Below are 12,647 nucleotides of genomic sequence, written 5' to 3'. Positions count from 1 at the left end.
ACCTGCCACACAATCAAAGGGCAGAGGCACAAAGACAAATTTCAGATCTCATGGACATGAAAACTATTCAAGAGGTACCTACTCACGAACAAGGTCAAGGTTTTTATTCCAGACTATTCCTGGTACCAAGGAAGGGAAAAGAGTGGAGGCCTATATTGGACCTATCCATCTTAAACACATTTTTACTTGTACCAAAATTCAAGATGCTCCCTTTACAGCAGCTTCTTCCCATGCTGGGCAAGGAGTCTTGGCTGGTAACGTTGGTCCTCAAGGAGGCATACCTGCATGTCCCAATCAGACAAAATTGCAGAAGATACCTCAGATTTCTTGCAGGTTCAACCCATTATCAATTCTCTGCATTGCCCTTTGGCTTATCTACTGCCCAGAGTATTCACGAAATGCCTGGCATCAGTAATTGCCTACTGCAGACTTCAAGGGATACAAATATACCCCTATTTGGACGACTGCCTGATCCAAGCGGACAGCAAGCACATACTTCTGAAACATCTGGCTTTTGTAATAAGGTTGTTGAATTCTCTGGGATACACAGTCAACAAAAAGAAATCAAGGCTAATACCCTCTCAGAAAATAATTTTCCTGGGTGCCAACTTGAACACAAACACCCAGATGGCCTACCTCACGCCAGAGAAACAAGGGCAACTAACTCAATACTTCAAAACACTAGCAAATTTCACCAGGCTGACTGCAAGGAAAATCCTGCAGGCTCTGGGATTCATGGCATCTTGCATCCTACTAATCCCATGTGCAAAGCTGCATATGAGGAAACTTCAATGGTACCTGAAAAACCTATGGTCTCAACACAGCCACAGTTTGGAAACAATAATACCACTAATTCCATGTCTTCAAAAGGAATTTCTGTGGTGGGCTCAAGCATGCCAAACAAACACAGGTCTCCCATTCTGCAAGCCTCAAGCAAATCAAGTCATCACAACAGACGCCTCGGACTACACCTGGGGGGCGCACATGACAGATCGGTGCATTCAGGGCAGATGGTCCCAAAAAGAAAAGCACCTTCACATCAATCAAAAGGAAATGCTAGCAGTAATAAATGCAATTATAGCTTTCAAAGACCTTCTGCATCCAGGTCAACTATTGATAAGGACAGACAACACCACAGTAATGTGGTACATAAACAAACAGGGAGGAACCCATTCATACCCCTTGTGCAGGCTGGCCATGTCACTTTGGGACATGGCCCTGGAATTACAAATCGAACTTCAAGCACAGTACTTGCCAGGCAAGGAAAACACGCTGGCAGACAACCTAAGCAGGAATATGACAGATCCACACAAATGGAAGTTGCATCCCCAAGTTTTTACAGAGATAATTCGAGCATGGGGAAGGCCAGACATAGATCTCTTTGCCTCCCACAAAAATCACCACTTGACAAAATTCTGCTCAAGGTCTTTCCATCCACAGGCCTGGAGAGTGGACGCTCTCTCTTTCAGTTGGACAACAATGACAGTTTATGCCTTCCCACCTCTTCCTCTACTGCCCAAAGTTCTACTAAAAACCAGAGCAGACAGACCAAAGATGATTCTCATTGCTCCAGACTGGCCAAGACAGCACTGGTACCCACTCCTGAGGAGCCTGACGCATTCCCCTCCATGGACCCTACCTCGAATGCCTCTTCTTCTGACTCAGCACAGCTTCAAAACTCTTCACAGTCAGCTGAAAACACTCAATCTGGCCGCATGGAAGATTCCTTAACAACACAACAGACCCTACTCTCCAAGGAGGTGCAGGATGTCATTTTGGAGGCCAGAAGGCCGTCTACCAGAAAAGCTTACTCCGCAAAATGGAAACGGTTTTGTGCCTGGAATGAGAAAAAGGGCCAGGATCCTGGAAAACTGAATTTACCTCAAATATTACAGTATCTAGCTGAGCTGCTAAGCAGTGGACTTTCATTCTCCTCCATCAAAATCCATGCCTCAGCCATTTCTGCAGAATACAACACTGATCCACCTTTATTCTCTCACCCCCTCTTAAGACAGTTCCTCAGAGGGGCAAAGAATATAAAACCCCCAAGGAAACAACCAATACCTGCTTGGGATCTCAATTTCATACTAGAAAAGCTGACCCTGCCTCCTTTTGAGCCAGCTGCCTCAACAGATTTGCAATATTTGTCCTGGAAAACAGCTTTCCTTCTGGCTATCACCTCAGCTCGTAGGGTATCGGAACTACAAGCCCTCATGGCTGTGCAGCCTTTTATCATCTTCCATCAGGACAGAGTTTCCTTACGAACCAACCTGTCCTTTATGCCAAAGGTGGTATCCAGGGTAGCTTTGAATCAGGCTATACACTTCCCTTTGTTTTGAGGATTAGGGTAAAAGGTAGGCGAGAGACTACTACATTCCTTGGACATCCACAGACAGCTGCGTTATTATTTGGACAGAACAAAGCCTTTCAGAAAATCAGAACAGCTCTTTGTGTCCTATGCTGTAGGAGCTCAAGGGAAACCAATTTCCAAACAGACAATCTCAAAATGGATAGCCCACTGCATACGCTTTTGTTACTCTTCATGGTAAGACTGTACCTGCAGGCATCAGATCTCACTCCACAAGGGCCACAGCTACCTCTGCAGCTTTCCTCAGAGGAGTTCCTACCAAGGATATATTGGAAGCAGCCACTTGGAGTTCTGTGCGTACCTTCTCCAAGCACTACCACCTACCATTATACTCCAAAACTAGAGCAGGCTTTGCCACAGCAGTCTTGCAGGGCATTCTGGCTCCTCCTAGTTCCACCTAGTGCCTACCACCCCTTTCTTAGCTTTGGGATTCTATCCATCTGTTATGACTGCAGCTGTATGCACGATGAACATAGTACAGTTTTGTACCTACCATAAATGTAGATGTTCGAGTGCTAATACAGCTGCAGTCCAGGTTTCCCTCCATTCCTTCCCCTCTTGGGGTATTCTTTTATGATGTATTTGCTTGCAATTACTGTTTTTTTGGATTATATTGCATTGCTTTATTACACAAATTTATGTATTGCCTTCCTTCTGGGGGCACCTGACATCTGGGGCAAGAAAAACTGAAGAAAATGGCGTCGGCTGGTTCTTTTATACCCCTGGCGCTCTGACATCAGGGAAGAAGCAACAACAACCGACGCCGGACCTAGACTTTGGAATTCGGCCGACCGAGGTCCCGCCTGATGGCAGGATAACCCATCTGTTATGACCGCAGCTGTATTAGCACTCGAACATCTACATTTATGGTTGGTACAAAACTGTACTTTTCCTGGAATTCATTAATTCCAATGCCCTGGATCAGTTCCTTCTTGCCCCCACTAGAGGTAGCAACATCCTTGATGGACGACCATTGCTCTACACCAATAGTCATCTCCTCCCTGGTTAGATCCAGCCACAAACTAATCACTTTGGAAATCCACATCGCTCCCACCCCCCACTCCCCGCAAAGGTAACCAACATGAAAAACTTCTCCAAAGCTAACTTTGGGCTCCTAAAAACAGAGGTGGCTAACTTCATGGCACCCATGCAAATGGAGATCAGTTGCATGACCGCTGAATCATACACCAATGCACTGTACGAACACGTACACAAATGCATGGATCTCACCATACCCAATAGAACCAAGATGCTCTCCTCCAAAAAAAGGAAGCCAATCTGGCGGTCCCCTGCCATAATCAAACTCTACAACAGGAGGAGGAAACTGGTGCAGAATAAGGTGAAGTCTCAAGACTAGAAAAACTCCCTTAATCAGCCTCAACAAAAAGTTGAGATCCCTCATCAAATCCTCTAAAGCTAGCTATGAAAACAGAATTGCAGCAGATAGTAAAGACGACCACAAAGCCTTCTGTAGTTATGTAAAGATTCCCCATGGCAATACCCAGATTTGCTGTGAGCTACTGCACACTGGTACCTCATATACCGAGCATACTGATATTGCCAGTATACTGGCCGACAGATTCAATGCCAACTTTACCCCTCTCCCCCCAAGGGACCAGTCAGAATACCAGTAGATTCCAGGCACCCAGTATTACTGCTGCACAGGTTAAAACAGCACTGTCCAAGGCCAAGAATACAGCTTCTATAAGACCTGACAATATCCCTGGCTGTGTTCTACATGAACTACAGAGTGAACTGGCACCTCATCTGTATGCCCTTTCCAATCACAACCTCACCTCAGGCTTTGCCCCTACTGAAAGGCACACTGCTTCAGTCATCCCCCTCCACAAATGAGGAGCGACTGCAGACCCTGGGAACTATCGCCCCATTAGCCTGACGAGTCTGATATGCAAAGCTATGGAATGCATCATCATGGACCTAATAAACAAGGATATAGGGTATCTCCAAACTCTGGATCCCACACAGTTTGAATCAGTCAGCAGAGCTGTGGATGAAGGCAAGGTGGTTCATGCAGCCTATCTTGATCTGGCCAAGGCTTTTGAAACCATTCCCCACCCAGAAGTCATAGAAAAACTCACTAAGCTAGCCATCAACCCCTGTATCACTAGGTGGGTTGCAAACTAGCTCACAGATAGAACCCACAGTGTGAAAGTAGCTGACTCCAAGTCAGACTGCCGACCAGTCACGAGTGGAGTCCCACAGGGTTTGGTCCTAGGTCCTCTCCTGTTTGGTATGTACTTTTCTGAAGTCCAGGCCAACACAAAGGGACTCTGGCTGATAAAGTTCACAGACTATTGCAAGCTGGGAGCTATTATTAACTCCCCGAGTGATGTTGACATCCTACAGAAAGGCCTCACTGAGATTGACTGGTGTCAGAATCATGGCCTTAAGCTCAATGCCAAAAAATGTGTCATCATCCCCTTTGGGAAAACCCAGTTTCCATGAATTACCGCATCGATGGTAGTCCACTGAACACAGAAGGGGTTATAAGAGATCTGGGAACACAGGTTGACAGCAACCTCTCTTTTGACCACCACATTGCCACTGTGGTCAGAAAGTCCTTCTATATGGCACATCTCATTAGTAAGGGTTTTGCATCCAGGAAGAAAGAGGTCATTGTCTCCCTCTACTCTTCCCTCATAAGGCCAATCATTGAGTGCAATGGCCCATTTGGCATGTACCTCACTAAACACCTGCAGCAACTGGAGAGGCCACAAAAGTACCTCACAAAGTGGATCCTAGGCCTTAAACATTTGTCCTATATGGACAGACTAAAAAAACTCCAACTCTTGTCTAATATCGCCTCCTTAGAGGCGATCTCTGCTTGACTTACAAAGCCCTGTCTGACCCAGCACAGTTAGAAATGCTACATCTAAAAAAATCCCAATCCCTCCGCACCACATGCTCCAGATACTCAGCCTCATTATCAGAATCAACAGAACATGCTGAAGGGACAGGTTCATAACCCAGAGACTGTCCATGCTATGGAATAGACTTCCCATACATGTCAAGTAGAGCACCTCACTGCCCTTCTTCAAGAGAAATCTTGATGAGTGGATGGGAAATAGAAAATTCACCCCAGGGATCACTCCAGTGGCTTTACTCGACAGAGGCACTGGGAACTAAGGTCGGGTGGCACAATGCCAGGGTAATCCCATGGGCTAGGCTTGTAAAGGCTCCAGGGCCATTAGCCCTAGTACACACCTATGAACCTATGATCTACCCTTAACAAAGCCAAACTGGGTTGGGTCTAGAGTTTGAGGGTCGCCTATGTCCTTGTTGTTAAGGTCCATGATGATCATTTCCATAGCCTTGCAGGTGAAGCTGGTTAGACTTATGGGTCTATAGGTCCCAGGGTCAGTTGATGGCCCCCCTTTGTGCAAGGGGATTACTGTTGCTGTCTCCATTGTCCTAGAACAAATTCAGTTCTCAGGCTATGGTTAAAAAGTCTACTAAGTCCTGTTTTAGACTGCTTAATAAGCAACCTGTGATGTTGTCTGGTACCATTGAGGTTGTGTTTTTAGTCTTGGTGAGTGCAGGTATGACCTGATGTTCATCGTGTTTCACTGTTGCAGTCATTACACTTGGGTTATCCTGCTGGCAGGCTACCCGCAGTCGGCCTGAATTCCAAAGTCTTGGTCCGGCGTCGGTTGCTGTCACCTCTTCCCTGACGTCAGTGCGCCAGGGGTATAAAAGATGCAGCCGACGCCATTTTCGCCAGTCTTTCTTGCCGCGCGGTGCCCGAAGCAAAAGCAGTTCGCAAGTGCCGGTCGGCCAACTCTTGAGATTTTCATGTTCGAATTTCAGATCCAGAAGTCTTTATTTAAAGCTAAGTACCCTGTTGGGGAAACTTTTTTCTTGCTCCAGACCGATGTCAGAAAAAGTTAATAATTGTATTTCTTGTGGGAAGCAAATACCTCATAAGGACTTCCATTCTTATTGTATTCCTTGCCTAGGCCCTGATCACGACGTTGCTAATTGCAGGTTTTGTGCTAGATTTAACCAACACACTATTAAGCGTCGGCACGATTTTGCTTTTCTTTACTTTGCCCGAAGATTTAATTACACAATGTCATCGGATAGCCATCCGACTACCGCAATTCACAAGAAACGCAAGGAAAAGGAAAAGGACAGGCATCCGAGGTCCAAAACTGACGACGAGGCTTCTTCTAAGCCCGTCGCCGGTTCTCAGTGAGGCGCTTTTGCAGCCCCTGACGCCCGCTACCTCAGAGGGGCAGGCCGCTTCCGACTCCCATGTGGAGCCGACTAGGCCACAGGAAACTCAAGGTATAGGACACTCGGAAAATATTCCCTCAGATGGGTCCGGAGCCGCTGAGCAGGCATCGGCTTCTGAGGGTGTTTTCAGACCTACACAGTTATATCCCAAGAAAACCTAAGCTTCAAAGGCAAAGACTAAAATAGCTTTAAAGACAAAGAAACAAGTACAGCATTCTGCTGGGCAGACTTCCATGCCTAAGAAACAGGTGCTTAAAATAGCTGAAGACCTAATTACTTTGATCAGGGGTTCCCATCCCCCTCCTGATAAGAGGCCTAGGCAAGACACAGAATATGACTCTTCTGATCAGGTTTCCATTTCCTCTGACTCCTCTTCTGAACAGGGATACTCTCTTTCTGCCTATGAGGATTCTGATGCTGAAGAATCTTTCCCTTCAGCCTCTCCTCTTGAGGATTATTCTTTTGAGGAAACTCTGCATACCACGAGGGAGCACTTTCACTGGGAGAGCCAAGATTACTCAGAATCTAAGAAAAGGCTCAGAGACTTTCTTTTACTACCCCAGTACAGGCCTCTTGCTATTCCCCCTGTTTTAGACATTGTAGATGATGTATTTTCAGAGTCCGGCCTGTCTCCTGACTCTTTACCTCCTGCACCTGTTAAACCAGACAGATACTACAGGGTTCCAGATTCACATAAATTTCTTTATAAAAACCCTGCTGCTCACCCAGAAACTATATCTCAGGGTCCCAAAGGGGTCAAGGCTTCCACTGCAAAAAACCCTATCCCCTCTGATAGGGATTCAAGGGCACTGGACAGATTGGGGAAAAGGTTTACACTTCTGCTACCTTGGCTGTAAGGGCTTTAAATTGTCAGTTTCATATGCTTAAATATCAGCAATACTTAATGTCACTGCTAAAACAGAAAATGTTGACAAATTCTGAATGTGCAGAAAACAAGGAAATGCAGGATTTATTGCATGCAGCTGAACAAGTGGGAAAGCATACTTTGCAATGTGGTTTTGATTCTCTGGAGGCCTCTTGCAGGGCCGCTGTTATGGGTTCTGTCATTAGGAGGCATGCTTGGTTAAAGGAACAGAATCTGCCTGATCATGTTAAAGCAAAATTATTGGATGCTCCATTACAGCATGATACTTTGTTTGGTGTTAAAGCAGTGTTAAAGCAGAAGAGGTGTTGAAGAAAATGGAGGACAAAGCGAAATCTGTGCAGACAGTTAAGGATTTCTTACAGGTACAGCCACCCAGATTTAGCAGGAACTGGCCTACAAAGAATTGGTCCTTTCCAGTGTCAGACAGGCCACAAAGAGGCAGATATAGACGCCCCAGAGGCAGATCCCAGCCCCAAGGCTCATACAGGCCTAAACAATGGGGCGCTTCTACCTCCAAAAGCGGAGAAGACAAATCACAGCCATACGAGAAACAGTCCCAATGACTTTCCTCTGCCAGCACCAAGCACATGTTCATCGTGCATACAGCTGCAGTCATAACAGATGGGTTGTCCTGCCATCAGGCGGGTCCTCGGTCGGCCGAATTCCAAAGTCTAGGTCCGGCGTTGGTTGTCGTCGCTTCTTCCCTGATGTCAGTGCGACAGGGGTATAAAAGAACCAGCCGACGCCATTTTCTTCAGTCTTTCTTGCCGCGTGGTGCCTGAAGCAGAAGCAGTTCGCAAGTGCCGGTCGGCCAGCTCCTGAAATTACGAAAATTTTGCAACCGAAGTCTTCTTGAAAGCTAAGTACCCCGTTGGGGAAACTTTTCCTGCCTCAGACCGATGTCAGACAAAGTTAATAATTGTATTTCATGTGGGAAGCAAATACCGCATAAGGATTTTCATTCCCTCTGTATTCCTTGCTTAGGCCCAGACCACGACGTCTCGGTCTGTCGTTTTTGTGCTACATTCAATAAACGCACCATTAAGCATCGGGCAGAGTTCGCCCAGCATTATTTTGGCAAAAAATTTAACTATATTATGTTGTCGGATACTCCGACTCCAGTTTTGTCTAAAAAACGCAAAGATAAGGACCGACACATGAGGTCCGCGGCCTCTACCAACACCACGCCAAAGCCGACTACAGGTGGTCCGGTTCTCAGCGAGGCACCTACGCAGCCCCTGATTACCGACGACACATCATTGGCGGTGTCTTCTGTGCCCGAGGTCGCAGGCTCCTCGGCCCACACCCCGACTACAGATACTGAAGCCACTCTTGGTGGTGAATCTCAAAATGTAGACAGGTCTGCCTCCTCTCAAGGTGTCTTCAGACCTTCCTCTTCTTTATCCATCAAGGCTTTCACTAAGTCTAAAGCAGCCATGCATTCTAAGAGACAAGCTACACAGGGCCCATCTCCAGGCCCCATGCCTAAAAAACAGATGCTTAAAATGGCTGAGGATTTAATTATTCTTATCAGGGGTTCTCAACCCCCCCCCCCCGGACAAAAGGCCCAGAGTGGAGGAAGAATCCCCCTCCTCTGACCAGGCCTCCATTATATCAGAGCACTCTGATGAACAGGAACAATGTTCATCGTGCATACAGCTGCAGTAATCACAGATGGGTTCTCTGCCGTCAGGCGGGTCCTCAGTCGGCCGAATTCCAAAGTCTAGGTCCAGCGTCGGTTGTTGTCGCTTTCTCTCCTGACGTCAGTGAGGCCGGAGTATATAAGACACAGCCGACGCCATGTTCTTCAGTCTTTTTTGCCCCGCGGTGCCCGAAGCAGAAGCAGTTCGCAAGTGCCGGTCGGCCAGTTCCTGAATTACGAAAAATTGGAAACCGAAGTCTTCATTAAAGCTAAGTACCCTGTTGGGGAAACTTTTCTTGCCTCAGACCGATGTCAGAAAAAGTTAATAATTGTATTTCTTGTGGGAAGCAAATACCGCATAAGGATTTCCATTCCCTCTGCATACCTTGTTTAGGCCCAGACCACGACGTCTCGGGCTGTCGCTTTTGCGCTACTTTCAATAAACGCACTATTAAGCGCCGGGCGGAGTTCGCCCAACACTTTTTTGGTAAAGCCTTTGATTATAAAATGTCGTCGGAGACTCCGACTACCGTTTTGTCCAAAAAACGCAAGGACAAGGACCGACACACGAGACCCGCGGTCTCCACCGACACCACGCCGAAACCGGCTACACGTGGTCTGGTTCTCAGCGAGACGACTTTGCAGTCCCTGACTACCGACGACACTCCTTTGGCGGTGTCTTCTGTAACCGAGACCGCAGGTACCTCGGCCCTTTCCCAGACTACAACCACTGAAGCCACTGTGTGTGTTGAGCCTCCTTATGTGGACATGTCCACTTCCACCCAGGGTGTTTTTAGGCCCTCATCTTCCTTTTGTATTAAGGCCTTCACTAAATCCAAATCAGCCAGGCATGCCAAGAGGCCTGTCTCCAGGCCCCATGCCTAAAAAACAGATGCTTAAAATTGCTGAGGTTTTAATTACTCTTATCAGGGGTTCTCAGCCCCCTCCAGACAAGAGACCCAGAGTGGAGGAAGATTCTCCCTCTTCTGATCAGGGCTCCATTTTATCAGAACATTCTGATGTAGAGGAACACTCTTACTCCCCTTTTGAAGATTCGGATGCAGAGCAGTCCATTCCTTCTGTATCTCCTCCTGAGGATTTTTCCTTTGGGGAAACCTTGCACACTTTGAGGGAACACTTCCATTGGGAAGGCCAAGACTTTTCAGATTCCAAGAAAAGACTTAGGGAATTTCTTTTGTTACCTCAACACAGACCTCTGGCGATACCTCCTGTCTTGGACATACTTGATGATGTTTATTCGGAGGCTTGCCTTAACCCGGATTCCCTGCCTCCTGCACCAGTCAAACCTGATAGGTACTACAGAGTTCCTAACTCTCACCAATTTCTCTGCAAAAGCCATAATGCTGACCCTGAAACCATTTCTCAAGGCCCCAAGGGATTGAAGGCCTCTACTGCTAGGAATCCACTTCCTGCCGAAAGAGTCAAGATCCTTAGAAAGGTGGGGAAAAAAGATATATTCCTCGGCCACCCTAGCCATGAGGGCCTTAAATTGTCAGTTTCATATGCTTAAATATCAACAGTTCCTGTTATCAAAATTAAGGAATAAAATGTCTCAACCTGAACAACTAGATTTGAAGGAGTTGCAGGATATGATGCATAGTGCAGAGTAAGTGGGTAAACGTACCTTACATTGTGGCTATGATGCCCTAGAGGCCTCAGGTAGAGCTGCTGCTACAGGATCAGTCATTCGTAGACATGCCTGGCTTAGGGAACAAAGCTTGCCTGATCATGTGAAAGCTAAACTTCTAGATGCTCCTTTACAAAAGGATGTGCTGTTTGGTACTAATGCTGAGGAGATATTACGGAAAATGGACGAAAAAGCCAAATCTATGCAAACTGTCAAAGCTTTTCTACAGGTCCAACCACCATGTTTTAGCAGAAATTGGCCTTCAAAAAAACTGGTCCTTTCCAGCCACTGACAAGCCCCAAAGAGGTAGATACAGACGCACAAGGGGCAGAGGGCAATCACAAGGATCATATAGAGGCAGACAATGGCAAACTCCAGCACCAAGAGGTGGCGAAGACAGTGCACAACAATACAGAAAACAAACCCAATGACTTCCTCCTTTTCATGCCAAGCAAGTCTCAGCTGGCAGCACCTTTGGGAGGAAAGCTGGCATTATTTACAAGAAATTGCCATATTGTCACAACAGACAAATGGATCCTGGACGTTATAAACAGAGGCTACAAATTTCAATTCCACAATCTTCCAAAAATGAGAGGCATGCCAAACCTGCCACACAATCAAAGGGCAGAGGCACAACTACAAAGCTCATAGGCATGAGAGCTATACAAGAGGTACCTACTCACGAACAAGGTCAAGGTTTTTATTCAAGACTTTTTCTGGTACCAAGGAAAGGAACCGACTGGAGACCCATTTTGGACTTATCCATCCTAAACACATTTTTACTCGTACCAAAATTCAAGAAGCTCACACTACAGCAGCTTCTTCCCATGCTGGGCAAGGAGTTTTGGCTGGTAACATTGGACCTCAAGGAGGCATACCTGCATGTCCCAATCAGACAAAGTTGCAGAAGATACCTCAGATTTCTTGCAGGTTCAATCCACTATAAATTCTCTGCATTGCCCTTTGGCTTATCTACTGCGGTCAGAGTATTCACAAAATGCCTGGCATCAGTGATTGCCTACTGCAGACTTCAAGGGATACAAATTTACCCTTATTTGGACGACTGCCTGATCCAAGCGGACAGCAAGCACATACGCCTGGAACATCTGGCTTATGTAACACGGTTACTGCATTCTCTGGGGTACACAATCAACAAAGAGAAATCCAGGCTAACACCATCTCAGAAAATAACTTTCCTGGGTGCCAACTTGGACACAAACACCCAGATGGCCTATCTTACGCCAGAAAAACAGGGGCAACTAACTCAGTACTTCAAAATACTAGCAAAATGTACCAGGCTTACTGCAAGGAAAATCCTGCAGGCTCTGGGATTCATGGCATCTTGCATTCTTTTAATCCCATGTGCAAAGCTGCATATGAGGAAACTTCAATGGTACCTAAAAAACCTATGGTCTCAACACAGTCACAGTTTGGAAACAATAATACCAATAATTCCATGTTTGCAAAGGAATTTCTATGGTGGGCCCAAGCATGTCAAGCAAACACAGGCCTCCCATTCTGCAAGCCTCAAGCAAATCAAGTCATCACAACAGACACCTCAGATTACCTGGGAGCGCGCATGACCGGACAGGTGCATTCAGGGCAAATGGTCCCAAAAGGAAAAGCACCTTCACATCAATCAAAAGAAATGCTAGCAGTAATAAATGCAATTACAGCTTTTAAGGACCTCCTGCATCCAGGACAATTACTGATAAGAACAGACAACACCACAGTAATGTGGTACATAAACAAACAAGGAGGAACACATTCATACCCCTTGTGCAGACTAGCCATGACTCTTTGGAACTTGGCTCTGGAATGGCAAATCGAACTTCAAGCACAGTAC

At 46.4% G+C, this 12,647-nt stretch overlaps 1 protein-coding gene across 1 annotated transcript in view; it reads left to right on the top strand.

Annotated features, from left to right (window-relative positions):
* Positions 1 to 12,647, top strand: part of LOC122803235 (FHF complex subunit HOOK interacting protein 1B-like) — a 538,521-nt gene that overhangs the window by 470,502 nt on the left and 55,372 nt on the right. The window lies entirely within an intron of this gene.

Source organism: Protopterus annectens, chromosome 5.part1 (assembly GCF_019279795.1).
Source record: "Protopterus annectens isolate FY-2018-M chromosome 5.part1, PAN1.0, whole genome shotgun sequence".
NCBI classification, from domain to species: Eukaryota; Metazoa; Chordata; order Ceratodontiformes; family Protopteridae; genus Protopterus; species Protopterus annectens.
Note: the sequence above shows the minus strand (reverse complement) of the source record. Positions and strands in the feature narration are given on the sequence as shown.